This window comes from Astatotilapia calliptera, chromosome 3 (assembly GCF_900246225.1).
Source record: "Astatotilapia calliptera chromosome 3, fAstCal1.2, whole genome shotgun sequence".
In the NCBI taxonomy this organism is placed as follows: Eukaryota; Metazoa; Chordata; class Actinopteri; order Cichliformes; family Cichlidae; genus Astatotilapia; species Astatotilapia calliptera.
In genome coordinates this window covers 45,373,466-45,396,871 of record NC_039304.1, presented here as the reverse complement: position 1 = coordinate 45,396,871, position 23,406 = coordinate 45,373,466, and the positions used below count along the sequence as shown (strand labels likewise).

The following is a 23,406-nucleotide window of genomic DNA, read 5'->3' as shown; positions in this document are numbered from 1 at the left end:
TAATGGTCTGCTAGAGCAGTGGTTCCCAAACTCTTTTTGCTAGACCCCCTTTGTTTTACAAGAAAATTGCCCCCCCGCGTGCACACGCGCGCAAGCATCCTCCAACCACACACACCCATATTTTGCTCCATTGCGGTTTATTTCACACCTCAAACATTTAGTAAGCAATTGAGCAAATACAAGTAATCTGCAATAAATTACAGGTAGTAACGAAATAAACTCTTTTATGCTACGTCCACACCTACATGGGTATTTTTGAAAACGCAGCTGTTTCGTCCACACGTAAACGGCGTTTCGAATCACCAAAAATCTATCAGTGCTCATGCGCCAACCAGTGTGCAGGCTGTTACAGTCGCTCCTGCTTTTTCTCTTAGTTTAGCTCTGTTTTCTTACTTATTCTTTTTTTTCTGACTTGTATTTTCATCCGTTTATTATCTTTTACTCAATCATGTGGATTGAGAGAGTTTTTGTTCTTCTGGTGGCCGTGGAACTATTACTTTTATCAAGGAACGGGACCGCGGCACATCTCCTACATGCACGAACCTTCCCTAAACCTGCTGGTCTGGACGTCCAGCAGTTCATCTAAACAAAAGGCACTTAGACTAAAACAGACATAGCCACATTTATCCTACCATAAAACAATAAGAGAAGGTACGACCTCTCCCATACTCCCAGGATGTGGGGGTGAACGCCAGAACACCCTGGAATGTTACAGACCTCCTAGGATGAGACATTCTTTCAATATGCCACCAACTATATACTTCTAAACACAAATGATTACATGCAGTATTCTACCATATGCAAACTTATATCATTAAAAGATTATACTGACTACTAAGTACAATTTTCCATTGACATTCCCTCCTGTTGTCAGTAAAACCTTCAATGAGACATCAGTATGTAACATCTTGTTGTACATTTTCTGTCACATCGTCATTAATCACACAAAATCTTCATGTTTCAACAGGTCAGAGTCATCATCATCATTTGTCACGGCTGTATATGCAGCAACAGTGGCAAATATTATGCGGTTAATCATGAGTTTTAGACATGGCAATATACACGTTACAAAGACATAAAATAAAAGTAAAAATATCCCAACTCCGATGAGTCGTCCTTTTAGCACCTGTAACCAGGAGCCAGTGTAAAGCCAAGAAAACCAGTCACTTGTATCACTTACATAGCCCTGATTTTGGGCCTGCTGGATCTGTCTCAAAGCATTCAGGGCGTCAGTCATGTTTGATGAATGTACATCGTCTGGTATGTAAGTGCAGCAGGTGTTGTTGAAGAGGACGCAAAGTCCCCCTTCCTCTGCTAGTATCATGGAGTGGTTCTTCCCTGGGAGTTGGTCCAGGAACACATATAGTGTGGGGTGTGTTGACATGCTGGGCATATGGGAACAGACATAATAGTCTGTATTTGCCGATTCTGTCTCTGTCCTGTAAAGGTGAGTGTCGTAGTCAAGGTAACCAGGAGGGTCCACCTTCCCATGGCTACGTAGGGGTCTGTCACAACCTACTACCTGGTTACTCTAAAGTTGGCCAATGGCTGGAGATTGAAGTGCGAGCAATTCCCTACGGGCGCCCAATCAGCACTTCCCCCTCGCCACTGAAGCAACCAAGTGAGGGTGAAACTTTCCTCTACTATCTAATCTCTTGGCTCTCAGCGAAGGCGGTCGCACTTTTCTCCTCTCCTCCTCACCCTTATCTTTCCTGCTTAGCCTCTATGTCCTTGTCTTGTCTCGTTTGAATTACTTTCCCTGGAATAGACTCACACGGTCGTTCTCTAAAACCTAAAAGAATTATGGATTTGATCAACTGGTCTCTGAATGCTATTGGCACCCTTTTCTTAACGAGAAGTCTGGGCTTGGGAGAGCCTGAGTGCCCTGGAGGGACTTTCCCTGCCGGATACACGATGCACGGGTGGCAGAACTGGAGGGTCATGTGCCTGGCGGGACTGTCGATCGAGGACGCTGAAGATATCTATCTATTCGGAACCGTGATAACAGGGTTCATGCTGATCGGAGTTGGCTTAGCCCTGGTTTATCGGAGAAATAAGAGAGCGGAACCGGCTGTTCAAACCCCCCCAAGGCTGCCCGCTGGAATCGAAGCGATGGGACGAGGCGCGACCCCTCACAACGAACGTAATATGGTCAACACCTTGGAGACATTTGCATCGGCTGTGAAGGCTCAAAGCAACAACATTGAGCGTATGGGGGGATACATCAGAGAGAGGCCTGCTCAAAATGGGACCCTTGAGCGACAGTTGGAAGACATCGCGGAATGGATCACTGCAGCTGTGAGGTCTCAGAATCAAAAGAATGACAACACCATGGTACAGAAGTTTGATACCATCATGGGGAGGCTCGCGGCTCTCCAACGGGAGATCGAGAGACCAGTGTCGGAATGTTAGGGCAGCCTGAAAATTCTCCTGGGCTGCTCGCATGGAAATTTACAAAATCAACATTGAGATTGCGGACCCACATAACGGCGCCAGCTGCAGGCCCAAGGCTGGAGCCGAACAATCACTCCCTGATAATGACTGTGTTATGGCTATTCTTCCCGTCCCATGCAAGGACACCTGGATTGGCTGGAGGACTGTTTACTTAGCCTGATAGGCCGAAGGACACTGTCTCAGCTAAACTATGGACATGCACACACATACACTTACACTGATAAGCACTCACTCATCCCCCCTCCCTTTCCAACGCCTTCGATGCTTGTGCCCTACCGGGGAAGATGGCAGTCAACTGGACCAGCGCAGATATGCTGCAGGACCGGATGTGCTGTCTACACCGGCTCTCTCTTACCCTTACCCGCCCCTGTTGCTTGTCTTGTGTTTCTATGGTGTATTGATAGTCATGTGCTTTTGTGCTGAGGTGTTTTTTCTGTTATCAAACTGTTCTCCCATTAGGAGCTCAGTCTGAGTGGAGTTTTTTTTCTCCTCCTCTTACCTCATGTAGTGTATTTTCGTTGTTTTTTCCTATCAGCCTACCTTTCTGACATGTCTCCCCAATGTGATGTTTGTGTAAAGTTGGTCAGAAGGTTCCTTTGTAAGTGCGCATGCGCCATTAGTGTGCTGCCTGCTGTAACCCTAATTTCCCTCGGGATTAATGAAGTATTCTGATTCTGATTCTGATACTAGTTGATTTCTGTGGAGGAAGTGGAATCCTCTGGGACCTCAACCTTTTTGCAGTGCCTCTGATGTATCCAGGAGGGTCTCTCCGCTATTTTTCAGGCAGTTGGAGTGGTCAGAAGCACTTGAAATGGCCTCTATCAACCCCCATCACCTCACTTTAGGCCTTCGTCCTGCGATAGGAATACTTGTGACTCTTCTGCTGTCCATCCTCTGCAGAAAAACCCCTCTGTGGAAAGGGTGCTGGGTCCAGTTATCTTACTGCTGTTATGATCCCAGCAGTCTTCAGTATGCCATTGTATGCACAGCATAGTGACACAGCATTAGGTGATGTTCATAGGAAACTGCTGTCATCATCACCATAGCTTCTGGTTCCTGTGCTTTCACAGAATCATGATGCCATCCTTAGACTCCCTCTCCGTTGTCGATGGAGCTTGGCACGCTCCCGTCATCCTTCAGGTGCCCGTCCATTGTCCACAATCTCCTCTGTTGGCCTCTGGAAATCCCCCTTGGCACAGCTCTCATTCTAACGCAGATTTGTGGTCCTTGCTGTGGCTCCAAAATCTGATCTCATGATGGGCCCCAACCAGCTCGACCTTTGACCTCAACCACTGCCTGGGCTGTCAGCTATGCCTGGAATGGTTCTCGCTCCTCACTGGGCCTCTGAAGATTTCTCAGGAGATCCCTTTCAGCAATACTCTGACTGCTGCACCTATATTTCCTTGCTAGAAGGAGTCAAAGGAGCTTGCAAAGAAAAGCGTCTGGACTTCTTTAAGTTACTTGAAGACGTTTCACCTCTCATCCGAGAAGCTTCTTCAGTTCTGAACTGAATCTGGTCAGTACTACATGTGCTGTAGTGAAAGCTGCAGCTGTTTTATTGATAAAGTTAAAGGCAAAAAACCAAAAGGATTAATCACTCATGTAACTGTGTCACTATATATCAGCATTAACAGGACCTCAGTTTGGTGTTTCAGAAAGCTGCTGATCTCAGACCTGCATGCTTCCGTTCTAAACACTTGATGTACTCAGCTGCATGGGTGGCTGTAGCTCAGGTGGCAGAGCAGATCAGCCACTAATCAGAAGGTCGGTGGTTCGATCCCAGGCTGCCTCCTGACTGCATGCCAAATATCCTTGGGCAAGATACTAACCCCATGTTTGCCTACTGGTGGTGGTCAGAGGGCCCGGTGGCGCCAGTGTCCGGCAGCCTCGCCTCTGTCAGTGGGCTGTGGCTACAATGTAGCTTGCCATCACCAGTATGTGAATGTGTGTGTGAATGGGTGAATGACTGAATGTAGTGTGAAGCGCTTTCGGGTCCTTAGGGACTAGAAAAGCGCTATACAAATGCAGGCCATTTACCATGAAGAGCACGCTTGAGGAGTTTGGGGAGTATCCGAGTATTTATAACATTACACAAACCAAAGGTCTCCATCACAGTGTTCATGAAATGCTGGGTTTATCCATCTTCTGGGGCGGGCCTACAGAGGAGTGCTGAAGATTTCCCTGTGAGGGAGCTGCTGGTGAAGAGCATGAGTCCTGCTTGATCAATGTGATGAGCTTAAGTGTTCCTGGTGTTTCTTAAATGATGCCTCTTTCAGTGGGTCAACAGAACTTCTGGCACAGGACAGCTGTGAGGAAACTGCCAGTGACCCTGCCAGAAAGGGATCTGGAAGTAGGCGTCCTTCAGGTCGATGGTGGCAAACCAGTCCCCCGCAACAATGGCCTGACGCACCCTGGGGACCGTGGGCATTTGGCACTTCAGGGGCCTGAGGTCCAGAATAGGACGGAGACCCCCATCCCGCTTTGGGACCAAAAAGTAACGGGAGAAGAACCCCACCCGGCGGTCCCTGGCGTCCACCTCCCGTATGGCGCCCTTCGATAGAAGGGACGCCAGTTCCTACCGGCACCCGACCCTGACCCGGGTCGGCCACGCAGGTGAAGGTCGGAGTGGAAGTCAGGGGAGGTCTGCGGCAAAACTAAAGGCGATAACCCTGGGCCATGGTAGATACCACCCAAGGGTCCGCCCCCAGGGCCGACCAGACAACCCTGCGCTGTTCTGTAGCCAGGGAGGCGGGCAGGGCGGCCTGGCCCAGGGAGACGTCAGGAAGGAGGGGGACGGCTGGAGAATGACTGTCCCTTGGCACCCCGGCCCCCTCACCGAGCCTGAGCGTGGCCACTGCGCCTACAAAAGGCCTCCAGCTGGGTCCAGAGATCTTCAGGACCCCAAGTAGGAGCAGCAGGGGCAGGCGGGGGCACAGAAGCACGAGCCCACCCCACCCTGGCAGGACGCTTGCGCAAGCACGGCGAGTCTCCGTAGCCTGCTGGAGGAGCTGAGCCGCACCGGGGCCAAACATGGCCGCAGGGTCGACCGGGAGCCTCATGAGGCAATCCTGGTCACCCGAACGGAGCCGGGACTGAGACAGCCAGAGGTGGTGAAGCCTGTGGCAATAGCCAAGGAAGAGCTCGTGGCAATAGCCTGATGTTTCATGAGCGAGGCTAGGAGAGAGGACGTGGACAGCAACTCACCCATGCCCTCCAGATCACCCGAGGTAGCCTGCAACCGACGGGCCAAATGCCGAAGATGAAGTGACAATATTGCCGATGAATTAGACAGGCAGGCCTGGGTCGCCATACACCTATGTAGCCGAGCCAAGAGCCCGTCCATGGTTTTCACATCCCTATTAGGGCACGCAGCCCGCCCCAGGATGGAGCCCAAAGGGCAACCAGGGGGGCCAGGGACGGATCAACCGGGGGAAGGGGCCGGCCGTCAATGCGCTCCCGGCCATGCATGGCCGAAAAGCGCTTACAGGCAGGGGACCAACGGTGCAGGGCCTCAAACTGTTTGCACACCAGGTCCTGAAAATCAGGCAGCAGCGGCACCTGAGATAAGTAGCGCTGAGGCCGTGAAGCGTAGTCAAACCGAGAAGACGCCGACACCATAGTCCACATCCAACAGCACAGGCTCAGGGGCTGGGCCACAGGAGGGAAAGGCATGGGAGGGGCCCAGCAGTTCGACAAATGAGGAAGGGGACCTGGCCCATGGAGCTGCGGGACTAGATTCTATGTCAGCAGCAGCTATTTTCCTCACTTTCGCCTGAGATTCCTGAGATGAGGGAGGTGCGGGTCGCTTGACAGAAAAAAACCTAGCACGAGCTTCCCTAGTCCATTCGGGCAGAATCAAACAATTCATGCACGAGGCAGGGGCTTCTCTAGTCAGCAAAGCATGCCCAGGACTTAGACACAGCACTCAGTGCTTGTGCCCATCCTCCAAAGGCATAGGAATGCCACACTCAAGGCAAGTTGGGGAGGCGTGGCCCACCATGCAGCGTGGCTAGCAAGGGGCGGGCCCCATACACCAACGGAGAAGTGCGAGCACGTCACAGTGTGTTGTACATTATTATATGTATATTAAATGTATTATTTATCTATTGCATTTACCAACATCAAGAAGTCACAAGCAAAGAAAGACCACACCATGGTAAATCTTTAAAAAGGAAAGTATTGATAAAAAATATTTAAAAAATAAACATAACAATTTTCAAAGCTGTTCAAAGCAACACAACAGTGGGCCAATGTCAAACAAAATTGTGAACGTCACTCTGTAGAGTGGGCAGTCATAATGAAGCAGTACACTTTCATTTGAAAATTCAAACTGTGCTTCATATTTTTGGTCTCCAGATAGAAAGCTTTATTTGGCCATCACTGGCCAACAGTAATATTGTAATGTTCTTCCATATTTAACATTTGCACATAAATAAGTGACATAATATTTTATGCTTTTTTTGAAAAGTTTCTTCACCCCACTTCTGCCATCCGCCGCTTTTATTAGAAAAAATTGGCCACAGCCACTGCGCCATGAATTCTGGGATATGTTGGGCCACAAATGATACACCGGACCCATTCTTCAAATCCGGGGAAAAGAAGGGTGCATTTTCGGCTGCATTTGGAATTGGGACAGGCTTCATTATGTTGCCGTGACGTAATCAGCCTTCAAATTGGGTCTTCAAGGATGCAGATCTTGAATTGGAACAGTTATTTTGGCGGAAGAAAATATGAAAGAGGAACATCACGTGGAGATACTTTAAGGTTGGAAATGAAAACACTGACATGAAAATAAACATAATAACTTGATACTGTCACTGGGTTCAAACTGAAGGAGTGTTCACAAGAAATCATCAGTATCAAACTGTGACAATAAAAAATGTTCATTAAAGTAACCAAGAATGGGATAAGTTTGATGTGAATCTTTCGTAATACATGGGGGAAGCTCTGTGCCAATTTTATCATACTGTACCTCCCTCCATCCAACCACACACTTCTTTGGGTTTGCCATCAGCCCTGCCTGCCTCACGGACTCCAGGACCGTGACCAACCACTGCTATCGCTCCAGCACGTGCTGAAAAATGGCCGCGGCTTCAAACAAGCCAAACAGTGTTGCTTATGTTTATGTCATTTATGTTGTTCGATCTGCATGTATGTATTGCCTTGTTTTATGTTTTTTCTGTTGTTGTTGTTGTTGTGTTTTACTTATTTTATTTTATTTTTTATCTTTTTTTTTTTCTGTTTTTTTCCCCCTGTTCTGTTCACAGTCTACTACCTCAAATACAGACACCAGTTTTCCCCTGGCCACTGTCAACTTGTCAAATCAAAGACCTGTCTGAATACAGTAAGGTATGTCGAGCACAATCAATGGTCTTAGAATTGTCTCCTGGAATGTGAGAGGGGTGAGGAAAGCAACCAAAGTTAACAAAGTTATGGCGCATTTACAGCAGCTTAAAGGAGATGTGTTTTTTCTTCAAGAGACACATCTCTGCAACAAAGAAGTGAGGCGACTCAAGAGAAACTGGATCGGCAATATATATCATTCCAAATTTAACGCCAAGGCTAGAGGGACAGCCATACTTATTCGTAATAATATTCTGTTTGAGCAACATAAAGTTATTGCTGATCCAGATGGCCGTTTCACATTTGTGTCAGGAAACTTGCAGGGCTCACTTGTGATACTGGCTAGCGTGTACGGGCCGAACTGGGACGACGACTCTTTTATAGCTAAACTTTTCTCTTCACTTCCAAATTTGGAAAACTATCATCTTATTATTGGAGGTGACTTTAACTTGGTTCAGGACACTCTGCTGGATAGATCGTCAACTAAGGCCTGTTCCCTGAATAAATCTGCTAAAACCCTAGAATTTTTCAAAACTCAGCTGGGGATTGTGGATCCATGGCGACATACAGTACGAATCCCACTACTAAGGCATTTTCCTTTTTCTCTCATCCCCACCGTACATATACACGTATAGACTTTTTTCTTGTTGATATTAGGTTTCTCTGTAAAATTAGCCATTGTCAGTATCATGCTATCGCCATTTCAGATCACTCACCAGTTTCTTTTGATGTGGTATTAGCCACCCCGTCTCGACCCATTAAACATTGGAGATTTAACTCTAGCCTGTTGATAAGGGATGACTACACACATTTTTTGAGATCACAGTTCTCACTTTTCCTTGAGTTGAACGATTCTACTAAAGTGTCAAGAGGTGTATTATGGGAAACGTCGAAAGCCTACATGAGAGGCCAGCTTATAGGATTTGTGTCAAATTTAAAGAAGAAAGAGTTAACTTACACGTCCAGTTTATTGAATAAGATCAAAGATCTAGATGGCAGATATGCATCAAACCCAGATCCTAACCTCTATACAGAACGTGTGAAAGTTCAAGCCAGCCTCAATTTAACCACCACCGCAACAGCTATGGTTCAATTAATTAAGACTAAGCAACGCTTTTTTGAATCGGGCGACAAGGCAGGGAAACTTCTGGCTTATCAAGCCCGTGCCGAAGCAACCTCCAAGCTAATCCCAAAGGTCAAGTCTGCTGCTGGTGACATAATACCGGACCCAGAGGGAATTAATGAAGTATTTGTGAGTTTCTATTCCAATCTGTACACTTCAAGCTCTCCCCCTCTATCAGAAGAAACTCTCCAAAATATACATTTTCCAAGAATAGATAGAGATCTGACGAAGGGATTAGGGGGACCTATTACTGTAGTAGAGGTACAAGAAGCCATTAAATCCTTAAACACAGGTAAATCGCCGGGCCCTGACGGTTACTCTGCAGAATACTATAAAGTCAATTCTGATCTTATGGCACCGTTGTTGAAAGATATGTATAATGAAGCCTTTTCAAAATGTCAATTACCCAAGACTTTGTCCGAAGCTACTATTTGTTTAATCTTGAAAAAGGATAAGGATCCTCTGTGGTGCAGCAGTTACAGACCAATTTCTCTTTTAAATATTGATTTTAAAATACTATCTAAAATCCTTGCACTTAGGCTACAACGTGTTCTGTCACAAATTATCGCCTCTGACCAGATGGGATTTATGGCCGGCAGGCACTCATATGACAATTCAAGACGCCTCTTGAATATTATCCATACATCGTGCAACTCAATTCCAGAGGTTGTGGTATCTCTTGACGCGGAGAAAGCTTTCGACCGCGTCGAGTGGAGCTTTCTCTATGAGGTGATGGATAGGTTTGGCTTGGGGGCTGACTTTATTCTCTGGGTTAAGCTACTATATTCCTCGCCATCCACCTGTATTCGTACTAACAACAACTTGTCTTTGCCTTTTCCACTTGAGAGGGGCACTAGGCAAGGGTGCCCTCTCTCACCCCTCCTATTCGCCATTGCTATCGAGCCTCTTGCAATATGGCTGCGTTCAGAGGATAGATTTAAAGGCATTACAAGGTTCGGTGTGACTCACAAACTCTCCCTTTATGCAGATGACTTGCTCCTGTACATTTCTGACCCTCTAAACTCATTCCCGGTGCTTTTTGACATACTGGACCAATATGGTACACTGTCAGGATATAAGGTCAATTATCAAAAAAGCGAGTTGCAACCCCTCAATTCCCTGGCCAGAGCTCTTCCCCACTCAATAGTGCCTTTTAAGTGGGCAGAAACCGGATTTAGATATTTGGGGGTTTTTATTTCCTCTTCTATACATAAAATGATGAGGGAGAATTTTCTATCCCTACTAGAAAATGTTGGGAAAGATTGTGACCGTTGGACTTCTCTACCATTGTCAGTGGCAGGGAGAGTTAACCTGATAAAGATGAGTGTCCTCCCAAAATTCTTGTATCTTTTTCAACATGTCCCGATTTTTCTTACCAAGGCATTTTTTTGACAAGTTAGAAAAGATTCTGTCACATTTCATATGGGGAGGGTGTGGTAGGACTCGACTTAAGCGGTCAAAGAAGTGCAGGAGACTGATGCTGTCCAGTGTAGCAAGTGATTTATTCACCATTCTGTGGCCCAAGAATATTTACAAAGAAACAAATAAGAAACTCAACTCTATAATAAACTCAATTCAAATAAACATAACTGAACTTAAATCAACGGAAATTAAGGTCAAACTGCACACAGCTACACTGACCTGAACCCTTCTTCTGAAACACCTGAGTTCGTCTGCTTAAATAGTCCCCTTAATCAAACACTTTCTCCTCTGGACTATTCCATTCAGTAGGTAGGTGAGATGAACATGATGATATTCATCCTCTACTACTCCTCTTGACTGGCAACATAAACTCTGGTGTAATCAATACATATCACAACATTAAATCTATTTCTTTATAAACCCTTTAAAATCAACTTTATTAAATTATAAGAATTCTTCCCCTCCTGCACTTGGTCCCTTCCTGTGACCTCAGATGAACCCAGAAGGTATAAAGCAGGAAGTAGAACTACATTTCCTCCTTTTGCTTCTGGAAGACAGGTAGGTAAAGGTAAGTTCAAACAATACAAATTAACAGTTGAAATAAATAACATGTTAACTTAACAAACTTGCATGAATTGATTTAAACCAAGATGTTATATTATATAATCTGTAAAAGTGCAGAACATAAACAAACCCGGGATAGTAGATGTTTGCCTATTGCAGATTACATGTGAAATATGGTTAAATCAAAACAAGAATGTTAACTAAGAATGTAGACAAATGGTCTTCTCACCCACTTTGTCACAGAGGGAAACAAGCTAGAATTCGCAAGTCTATTCTTCAGTCCTCTAAAAGTGATGGTGGTCTTGGTCTGCCCAATTTTAGACACTACTATTGGGCAGCTAACATACAAACTTTTACAATGGGTTCATAATGACCCCCCTGTAACAGCCTGGGTACAAATGGAAACTGCATCTAGCTGTTACTCATTATCATCAATACTCAGCTCACCACTCCCTTTTTCTCCAACCTTTGTTGGGGATAATCCAATAGCTAAGGAAACAGTAACTATTTGGCGACAGTTCAGAAAATACTTCGGGCTACTTGGACCGTCTTTGCTAACACCTTTATCAAAAAATTGCAATTTTGCACCTTCAAACACTGATGCGGCCTTTAGTAGTTGGAAAGATAACGGACTTAGGACTGTTAAGGACTTGTACAGTCAGGACACCCTTCTATCATTTGCTGACCTATCGTCTAAATACGACCTGCCTAATTCCAACTTTTTTCGCTATCTTCAGGCTAGAAATTTTGTAAAAACGCAGTTCCCTCACTTTCCCAATCGGCCTCCAGAAACAAATCTGGATATCATCCTGCAGACGAACCCTCATCAAAACAGACTGATATCAGCCTTGTATAAAATACTAGGTGCTTTGGTCCCCAAATCCATTTCTCATATTAATCTGAGATGGGAGGAAGAGCTTCAGACAACCCTGCCAGAACAGCAGTGGGATTGTGCTTTGAAATTGATTCACTCGTCTTCAATTTGTGCTCGTCATGCTTTGATTCAGTGCAAGGTGGTCTATAAAGTATACTATACAAACGCAAAATTATCTAAAATCTATCCAACCATCAGTGATGCCTGTAGCAGATGTGGACTATCGCCTGCCAACCATGTCCACATGTTTTGGTCTTGTTCGAAACTGAGTAAATTTTGGAGGAATATATTCGACACACTTAGCCAAGCATATGGCCAGACTGTCCTTCCTAACCCACTCTCTGCAATTTTTGGCATTCCTCCCGACTTGAACTTATCTGGTCCCCTCAAACAGGCCCTAGCCTTTACCACTTTACTGGCCCTGAGGCTTATTCTGTTGAAGTTGAAGCTTCCCCACCCCCCAACTCATGATCATTGGGTGAGAGATGTACTCTTTAACTTAAAGCTGGAAAAACTTAGATTCTCTCTAAAAGGCTCTATTAGGGAATTTAACAAAATCTGGAAATCATTTCTCTTGCTGGTCGACACCATTACTTTACTTCCTGAGTCTGAAGTGAACTGAGCGAAGCTACATTATAATATATATATTTTTTTTAATCTTATTTATACCTTATCTATTTGTTTTTCCTTTTGTTCTGTTTGGTCCTTTCTCTGCTATGGTTTTCTCTGTTTTTGTTTTGTTTGTTTTTGTTTGTTTGGTTGGCTACGGGGGGGGGGGGGGAGGAGCTGTGGTTGTTGTTGTTTTTTGGGGGTTATGCTTGTTATGTGTATGGGTCCTGAGGTGTTGTTTTTTATTTTCTATTTTTTATTTATTTGTGTGTGTGTGTGTGTGTGTGTGTGTGTGTGTGTGTGTGTGTGTGTGTGTGTGTGTGTGTGTGTGTGTGTGTGTGTGTGTGTGTGTGTGTGTGTGTGTGTGCAGAGACTGGTTCTCTGCGGTGTTTTGTCTATTGTGGGTCTGGTAGGGGGAGAACTTGGGTTGGGAGGTTGGATGGTATACTGGACATACCACTGTTCTGAAATCAAGATTGACTTAGCTGTTGCTAACTTTGTATGTCATTGTTGAAATTAATAAAACAAAGTTGGGAAAAAAAAACAAGCCAAACAGAAGAGTGACGAATGGTATGAACCATACAGAGTGGAGAAGGTCTTTTTTGTCTTTGGACTCTGCAGACAAGGGAATCTGCCTGTAGGCGTTGGTTAAATCCAGCATGATAAAAAGATAAGCAGTGCTTAACCAGTCCAGGTCAACCTGGGGCATGGGATAGGCATCAAACCATGAGACCTTTTTGACTTTGTGATGATCATCACAGAACCGTATAAAACCATGCGCTCACTTCTTAATTACCTGGAAGCACCTTAAAGACAACCGGCCCCTCTCAACAGCTGCGACAAATCACCTGGAGAAAAGGTAAGCACAGGAGACCAAACACTGAGGAACAAATCCTCATTTCATCCTATGATAATAGCATTTTCACCATTTCAGCCAATTCCTTTTGTACAATTGGTCTCTTGTGCTCAGGCAACATGTTAGGTCATGAACAGACTTTCACGCCAGGCTGCGTTTCAAAGTGGTGCTGCATGAGAGTCATGCAGACGGGCAGGGGGGAGAACACATCTGCAAACCGCTGTTGCAATGCAGGAACATCTGCTTTGTGTGAGATGTTCATTACAATGAATCTTAAACACACTCTTTGAAAACTCATGCCCACATCTTATTTTTAAGAAAAATCAAATATCTTTGTCCTTGAAGATCATTTCAGAGTTTTTAATGAGCTGCAGGAACCCTGTTCAATGTTAGTGGAGAACAGCCAAGGTTCCTCCAGTGATAAACCTCCACATGTACCACTGAAAACAGTTAAATTACTTTGAATCTGAAATCAGGGCTCGAACTACTTGTTGTGAGACCATTTCTTTATTTTTCACAGTTCATCAAATATAGGATCAAATCAAATCACGATTTCATAATACAAACTTCAAATCAACAAGAAAACAGCTGCAGAACATGTGGATCTAAATGAATTCATTAGAAACAACATGTGGACTTCAAGAACACAGTAAACACACTAAAGTGAAAGGAGGAGCCAAAAATAGAGGTTTAAAAGAATTGGAATTTTTGAACTTTCACCATTTCTTTGCTGCCACTGTGAATATGAATGTGGATGTTAGGTTTTGTATTGTTCATTGCCATTTATGCTTAGAAATATTTAACCATATATGCTTAGAGGTGTATAATCAGTTGTAGATTGAAAGAATGTAATTATATTGTCCTCAACGTTCCAGCGGATAGGTTCAAGCTACAAACCTATCAGTGGTCTTTGCCAATTTGCCAATTAAATAAAGGTTACACTGACTCACTGCTTCATCTTCTGGTACAAACTGGTATTACGTGGAAGTACAGCCCAAAACCAGTTTAGCTTGAGTTTATTCTTTCTGGACATAAAGTCACAGCAGGTGTTGTTTCAAAGCTGGTGGACAGATTTAGTTCATTTTGGAAGTTTTAAGAACAACTGCTGTGAAATTATTTGCAGTTTTGGGAGAAAATTTTCTAAGAGAAGATTTTACCACAGCAAAAGATTAAATATGAATGAAGGATTGAAATTTAACTGATTAACACAATGATTTAACACATTAAATGAATACATAAAAAAAGTTAATTTTGTAAACAAAGTTCAAATGAAAGAAATTGAAATATATATCCATATCTGCAATTTTGATACAATATCAGTTTTGTAAAAAAAAACAAACATACCTATAACTTTAATAATACAGTAACAAGTACAATTACTAAACACTACTGTGTCCTAAGGGAACAAAGATCAAAATATAATAAGGAAAACATTTTAGAGAATTAAAATCCCTCAAAGGAAAAAACATAAACTTGATATACATATCTATACATGCAGGTAGGGCATCTACAGCTTCCTAAATGTAACATTCAGAATTATTCACTGCAGGTCCAGAAATCAGAGCTACCTCATCAGATCCAAGTGTGACATCAGCTGACACAGGAGATTCCATCTGAACTCTGTGGAGCCTGATCTCAAGGTTTTTAAGTCTGAGCCTGAAACAGGTTTATTTACAGTATGGGATCGTTTGTGTTCGGAGTATGAACTGACATTCCTGAAGCTCTTGTCACGCTGGTCACAGCTGAAGTTCACTTCCATGTGTGTACGTTCATGTTTGTTACGATGACCTGATTGTGAGAAGCTTTTGTCACAGTGTCTGCACTTGTATGATGTCTCTCCTGTGTGGATTCACTTATGCTTTTTCATTAAGCTCATGTCCAGTGGTGAAGGATGACCCACACTGGTCACAGATGTGCTTTTTTCACCCCAATGTGGAAGAGTTCATGTATTTTTAATGTACTTGGTGTGTGGAAGCCTCTCCCACATTATTGGAAGTAGTTCATTTTGTCTCCAGTGTGTCTACGTTGATGTGGTTTTAGGTCCCATTGATGATTGGAAGTTTTTCCACAAAGGACACAGAGAAACTTTCCCACCACCACAGTGACGACAGGGCTGGGAAGTGGATCCATGTGCGTCGCTCTGCTTTTTTATTTTTATCCTGAACGTCGCCTAAAATAAAAAGCATCTCTGCCAACGTCCAATTACATTTTACTGTTTACATTATAACACTCAGCTTACTGGGCAAAAATGACACTTCATTTTTCCAAAAAGTTTATTCAGTATAACTCCATAAGTTTACTGATCAGACTTGATCAGGTTAAAATTACAAGATAAAAAAATCAATACATCCTGACAGTAACTGCATTTGTAGAGTTATTTTCTGGTGTGGATGTGTCGGTGGTTTCTCAGGTGATGTGGATATTTAAAAGTCTTCTCACACAGGTCACATTTGTAAAGTCTCTCCTCAGTGTGGCTAAACATGTGTATTTTTAACTGTGTGTCTGTTGTAAACAGTTTCCCACACTGATCACAGCAGGAAACATCATTTCCAGGGTGAATCCGTACGTGAATATTTCGGTACCGTTTGTCGCTGAAACTTTTACCACAAAAGTCGCAGCTGTATGCCTTAATTCCAGAGTGGGTAACTAGATGCCTCTGTAAGTCGCCATTTTGAGCAAAAGCCTTACCACACAACTCACAGCTGTGTGCTTTAAATCCACTGTGGATAAGTTGGTGTATTTTTAAGCCTCTAGCCCGGGCAAAATCCTTCCCACACAACTCACAGCTGTGTGCTTTAACTCCACTGTGGATGAGTTGGTGATTTTTTAAGTTTCCAGCCTGGGTAAAAGACTTTCCACACAAGTCACAGCTGTAAGGTTTAACTCCACTGTGGATGAATTGGTGTGTTTTTAAGGTTTGAGCCAGGGTAAAAGACTTTCCACACAACTCACAGCTGTACGCTTTAACTCCACTGTGGAAGAGTTGGTGTGTTTTTAGATTGCCAGTCCGGGTAAAATCCTTCCCACACTCATCACAGCTGTAGGTTGTCTCTCCCTTTCTTCTTTGAGATTTGTCGGCCTCCTGAGAGCGCTGACTTCTTGCTCCATGTTGGTCCTGCAGTGACAGATACAAACAGAGGCAGTGAGTGAAATGCAGTCATGGAACAAACTAAAACTCCTTCCATTGGTGGAATCAAACATGTCAACAAACACATTGTTGGTGTGTTACCACCACCTTGTGGTGATAGTATCGCATTACAATGATGTCCTACAATGGGAGTTGTAATGAAAATGACATTATTGAAGAAATATATAAGAGGAGAAAATCTTTTACTTCATAAATTATTTTGAGTTCAAGTGATGATATTGTTGTTTCAATATGTGCTGTTAAAATATGATCTTTGTATTTTCTTCTAACTTCTGTGGTTTTTGGTTGTGAATGTAGATTCTGTATATCGTTAGCTTCATAGCATAAGTGCCTAAGTCATTGACTTAGTCCAATGACTTAGGCACTTATGCTATGAAGCTAACGATATATGGAGGAGCCCAGGATGGAAAAGATAAAGCTGCTGTTAATTGTTTTTTAAAAACCAACCAGCTGTGCACACAGTTTCAATAACAGTGTAACTGTGATATTTTTCTCACCTTTTGTGTTGAAGTCATTGTTTCCTCTGTAGTGGCTGAGCTGAGTCCAAATGGCTTGTTCCTATGCTGCACCACCAGACTCTTGTCCTCCTGTTACTCAGCTGGGACACAAAAGTATATATTTGTATTTTATCCCTGACAAAAAGAAGCAGAGCAAATAAACATGACTAAACTCCCCAGTGACAACAATACCTATAAAGCTTCAAGGTAAAACCCCAGAAACAACTACAAAAAGAAAGTCATCAGTTGGCTACAAGAACTGGAAAGGGAAAAACCACTGACTGTCCTGTATATCACCGCCTTTACCCAGGGAATGCTACACCCTGTATATATGTCAACATTATTTAGGGATAATGTTTACATAGGCGATAAATTTTCATGAATTCATTTCAACTGTAGAAGCCTCTACAAAAGCTTTGTTCTGATCAATGATTTTTTGAATAATCTGAAAGGCAAGTTTAAAGTTATAGCACTATCCGAAATATGGATAGATGAGGAAAGGGGTTGGGACTTTCACATTGATGGGTATGAATTATATCATATAAATAGATCTAATAAGAAGGCAGGAGGTATGGCACTTTTTGTTGATAGCGATTTGAAATGTAAGCAGGTTGAATATATGTCTGTGGCTATTAATGATTTAATAGAGTGTGTGGCAGTAGAAATAGAAATAGAAATGGAAATAAAGGGTAATATAATTGTTACTTGTATGTATAGGAGGCCTGGAACACTCATAGAAACATTCACAGTAGTAGAAGATAGGGGTGGGGGAAAAAAGTCGATACTGTGTAGTATCGTGATATTTTGTTTGCTAATAATGTATCGATACAGGGACAGCAGAAATCGATATTTTGTTACAAAAAAAGTTTGCATGGACTGGAACATGCTCTGACTTCAGAGCATGTTGATCCTTTTTCTGAGCAAGAATCCTTACATTCCTTCACTGTCCAAATGTGTTTAACTTTTTTTTTGGCAGCAATAAACATGACAGTTTACTTATTTTAATTTAAGACATGTTTTGTTTTAATTAAGTTTAAAACTTTTTATTTAATGTAAAATTATATTTTGTTTTAATTTACTTTCAAATTCTTCAGTTGCTGAATGGGCTGCATAGTTTTCAGAAATTTCATTGTTCAGAATAGCTATAATTGTACCAGATGGTTGCATTCAGTTAAGTTGGACTAGACTGTAATACAAACCGTTCAGTTTGTCAACAATAAAACTGACTGAAATGAGAGAAAGACTGAGTGTGAGACTTTGATATTAGATAAAATGAATATTGATAAAGTTTACCTTTATGTACAGAATCTGAATATCGCAAAATATTTTTTAAAAATTGCAATAATATCGTACCGTGCGTTAAGTATTGTGATAATATCGTATCGTGAGATGTATGGTGATTCCCACCTCTAGTAGAAGATTTATTGAGCAAGGTAAAGGGAAATAAGACATTTTGTATTTGCGGGGATTATAATATTTTTTTTAATGTCCAATCATAAGTCATCATCAGATTTTTTGAGTTAATATTTGGAAGAGGGTTTTACCCTCTGATTACTAAACCTAGTAGAATAACTGAAAAGTTAGCAACTTTAATTGATCATATTTTCATTAATTGCTTGCTAGATATAGAATATTATATTTTTCATTGTTTCTACCCTATCTGAGTTATTGTGATGAAGTATGGGGGAATACATATGTGACTAATAACCAAACCATTATATTTATTACAGAAGAGAGCGCTTTGAATTATGCATAACGTTAAGTATAGAGAAGACAGTAACAGTTTGTATATAAAATCAAAATTATGAAAACTAGAAGATATAATGAAATTACAGACATAAATTATTATATTTAGGGCAAAAAATAAAACACTACTCTTAAGTTACAAAGTGTATTTGTATTGTGTTCAGAACATGGGGAGGGAAGAAGGAAGTTTTATTTTAAGCATCGGTTTGCTCGAACCACACAAAGGCAAATGTGTCCAACAGTCATAGGCATAAGAAATTCTCTCAATGATCATCTCATTCATCATCTAAGAGTCTAGGTGACAACCAAGAAAGTTTGGTGACTACTGGAGAGACAGATGACAGCTCGGAAAGACAGCTCCAGGGGCAGGGTGGGCTAGCATCCCGGTCTGCAGTTTTCGTGAGAAAGCACCCCAAAAAGCTACGGAAAGCCCTAAAGAAAGATACCCCAGGAGATCCCGAGAGGGGGGGAGGATGAGGTCTCCAATCGTACGGACTCAAGGTTAACGACCAATGCAATGGAAAGGACTACGAGTAAGACATGTATCTGCGGCAAGCTGTGTAAGAACCAGCGTGGCCTAAAGGTCCATCAGGCTAGAATGAAATGTTTGGCGCGGGAGAGTAAGGTGCAACGCACAGGTCCTGAACCTGGTGAGAACCTGGTGAGACGCAGGAGGAGCCCGGCCAGGAGGCACCCCACAGAGCCCAGTCCCTCCACGCACTGGACTCTTCCAATCCAAGCAGTGTAGTTCCAAAACAGCGGATTAAGTGGCCAGCAGCCAGAGCGAGTGGCAGAAGTTTGATGAGGATGTCTCCAACATCATACAAGCTGTGGCCAAAAGAGATGCCGACAGCAGGCTTAAAACAATGACCACCATCATAGTCAGCTACGCCTCAGAAAGGTTCGGCCTGATCGAGAAGTGTTACAACAAGACCCCTTACACCATGAACCGCAGGGCCATGAAGATTCATCAACTGCGTCAGGAGCTCAGGAGCCTTAAGAAGCAGTTCAAGAATGCTGATGCGGAGGAGAAGCAAGCTTTAGAGGAACTGCATAACATCTTGCGGAAGAAGCTGATTACCCTCCGTAGAGCAGAATGGCACAGGAGGCGAGGAAGAGAGATAGCCAGGAAACGTGCAGCTTTTATTGCTGATCCCTTTCGCTTTTCCAAACAATTGCTTGGAGTTAAGCGAAGCGGGCAGTTGGAGTGCTCAGCAGAGGAGGTGAATAACTTCCTTCATGAGACCATGAGTGACCCACTGAGGGAACAAGACTTGGGACCAAACAAAGCTCTCATCAACTCTGCCCCACCATCAGTAGAGTTCAAGTTGACGGAGCCAAGTTTGAAGGCGGTGTGTGAGGTCATCAAAGCAGCCCGCTCTGCATCCTCCCCAGGTCCCAGTGGCGTACCCTACCTTGTCTATAAGCGCTGCCCAGAGCTGCTTCGCCACCTGTGGAAGATCTTAAAGGTGATATGGCGGAGAGGGAGAGTTGCTGATCAGTGGAGGTGCGCAGAGGGAGTCTGGATTCCCAAAGAGGAGGATTCGAAAAACATAAACATAAACCGAATCCTGTGGCCCTTGCTTGTCTACACAGTTCCAATAACTACTGTGGAATCCCTTGAAAGAAAGATCAGTGGCTTTCTTCGTAAGTGGCTGGGACTTCCCCGGAGTCTCACCAGCGCTGCCTTGTATGGGGCAAGCAACAGCGTGCAGTTACCCTTCAGTGGTCTCAAAGAAGAGTTCAAGGTGGCTCGTACACGAGAAGCCCTACAGTACAGAGATTCTAAAGACTGCAAGGTGGCATCAGCAGGTATTGAGGTAAGGACAGGAAGAAAGTGGAAGGCTGAGAAGGCAGTTGAGGTGGCGGAGTCACGCCTAAGGCAGAAAACACTGATGGGGGTCTTAGCAACAGGGGGAGCAGGCTTGGGGTACGTCCCAAAGGCCCAGGTCAGCAGGGCACAGGGAAAGGAGAGACACCTGCTATTCCAGGAAGAGGTCCGAGCAGGTGTGGAGGAGGAGCGAGTAAGTAGAGCTGTAGGCCTTAAGCGGCAGGGAGCATGGACAAGGTGGGAGAGCACCTTGCAGCGCAAGGTCACCTGGGCAAACATCATGCAGGCAGACTTCCACCGGATCCGATTCCTAGTGCAGGCAGTTTACAACACTCTGCCAAGCCCAGCAAACCTCCATCTGTGGGGAAAGAGCGAGACACCTGCCTGTCCCCTGTGCTTTGGAAGAGGGACCCTAGAACACCTCCTTAGCAGCTGCCCAAGGGCCCTGGCCCATGGTCGGTATCGTTGGCGGCACGACCAGGTGCTCAGAGTAGTTGCTGGAAAGATTGCCTCAGCAATCAGCACCAGCAAGCATCATCATGCTCCGAGGAAGGCAATCTCTTTTATTAAGGCTGGAGAGAACCCCCAGGTGCGCCCACATTTGACAACTGGCCTCCTCAACACAGCCTCTGATTGGCAGCTACAGGCTGACCTGGGTAAACAACTAAAGTTCCCTCAGAACATTGCAAAAACATCACTCCGGCCAGACATGATAATTATTTCTGAGGCCTCAAAACAGCTGATCATGCTGGAACTCACAGTGCCCTGGGAAGAGCGGATTGAGGAGGCCAATGAAAGGAAACGAGGAAAGTACCAGGAACTAGTGCAGGAGTGCAGGGGAAGGGGCTGGAAGACTTTCTATGAGCCCATAGAAGTGGGTTGTAGGGGCTTTGCAGGACGATCACTCTGCAAAGTGTGGCTGGGCGTGGCTGGGGCAGCCAAGAAGAGGGCCATCCAGACTGTGAGTGAAGCGGCAGAGAAAGCCACAAGGTGGCTGTGGATCAAGAGGGCTGATCCGTGGGTAGCTACTGGTACGCAAGTCGGGGCCTGATCACCCCCGGCTGGGTCGCCTGGGCGAGGGTGTATGATGTTGTGAGACCCGAAACACCTGATGACCTTAGGATACATCACTGAAGATGCGTACCAGTGCATCCAGGAGATGTGTCTTTATAATAGGTATAGCATGTGTTGTACAAAGGTTTCTCAATTTAAAATCTGCTATAGCAATAAAACGATAAACCAATATGAAGAAGTTGAAAATAACAGAATTTAACTGTAGAAAAAATTATCCTTTCTGTTTGATATTTAGTGGTATTGCTCACTGTTGATTATATTGTTCTGTTTGTTTTGTCTTGTTTCGTGTAAAATATTGTCAGAGTGTAATTTTGGTTGCCTACTTGTATCATCACAGATAGGGGGCAGGTGTCAATGCTCCTGTTCATGCATGGAAACAGTGTTACTTTAATTAACAGGAAGGTTGTGTATAAGAAATGAATTACTGCTGTACCATGTGTGAAACAAAAAATTAAATAAGTAAATATGGACTTCCATAGATCCACAAAAGAGTCCCGCTCAGACTCATCGGTAGCAGTATACACTCAGCCAACTAAGTTTATACTGCACCTCATTACCATCCTAGGAGTTTAAAAAACATTTAAAAAATCACTTTGTTAATGAGGGATTGAAAAATTTCACAAATGAAGAATTTATTCTACAATTCATTATTCAAGCACAGAGTTCTTTATTTCGATGTGCGTGGCTCTTGTTGTCCTCCATATGGGGGTGTCAAAAATCACATTGGAAGTGGCACACATCACGCGGGGGTACCTGTTGACGGTGTTAACAACACCTTTACATTCACTTGGTGAACTTGCAAACGCTTAGGATTTAGCTGAACCTGACTTTAGATGTTTCTGAAACAAGAAAGGACATATTGATTTGGCTCTCCTGATATTTAGACTGTAGTATTGATATTTTAACCTTTAAGGAGCACAAAATGTATTAATCCTACTAACACATACACGCATGTAATGAAGCTCAAGAAGACCAGATAGTATTTTAAGCCTGTGTTTCTGATTTTATCATGTTGTTCGGTTCACTTAGTGGGATGAGAAGCAATATATGAACTATTGGACTAATATTATATTAGGAAAGATGATTGAATTATAGCAGGGGTGAACAGAATGCAGCAGAGGGATTAAATGAGTGAGACTAGTAGATTCTTAGTTTCTTGTTCCTGATGTGTAGGGGAGGTTTTACCATGACATACACCTTGTTACATGGGATAAAACTTGCATTTTTGTTACCAAGTGGAAGTGAAAAATCCTAAAACTAGGCTTTCATATTTTTACATTTTGTAGAATTTTATTTTATTTTATTTATGTTTGAGGAGTGCACTGAAAGTAGGTTTGAAAATCTGCTCTCCTTCAAGCAGGCCTGCATGATTGGAACTAAAAGTGCTATACAAAACTGTTGCTTTAAAAACGATGGTAAAGTGAGCTTCTCCACATTACAATGGGTTCTGGAGAAAGTCACCTATGTGGGACACGATTAGATAGTAAGTCCCAAGTCCCTTGTCTAAAAGGAATCAGCAAGGTAATCAATTCTGAATTTGTCTTTTTTCTTCTTTGAAATGATGTCATGTTGCTGGCAGTTAGTGATGGGATTTCCTGCTCTTTTTAGAGAACCGGCTCTTTCGTCTCCCAGCCAGCTCTTGAGGTTGTTTTGTTGCTTTAATTAATTTATTATTAACAACAATATAAAATTATGCACAAAAGGAATTACTACTGTCGCCAAAGTGCTTGCTCATAGGGGGTCATATGATTGTTGGGTTTTTCTCTGTATCTATGAAGTGCCTTGAGGCGACTTTTGTTGTGATTTGGCGCTATATAAATAAAATTGAATTGAATTGAACTAATGTACTTACACTGCGCCTAGCA

At 43.3% G+C, this 23,406-nt stretch overlaps 1 pseudogene; it reads left to right on the top strand.

Annotated features, from left to right (window-relative positions):
• The first annotated feature begins 19,106 nt into the window (after positions 1-19,106).
• LOC113010385 (uncharacterized) lies at positions 19,107-21,730 on the top strand (annotated as a pseudogene).
• The last annotated feature ends 1,676 nt before the right edge of the window (positions 21,731-23,406 follow it).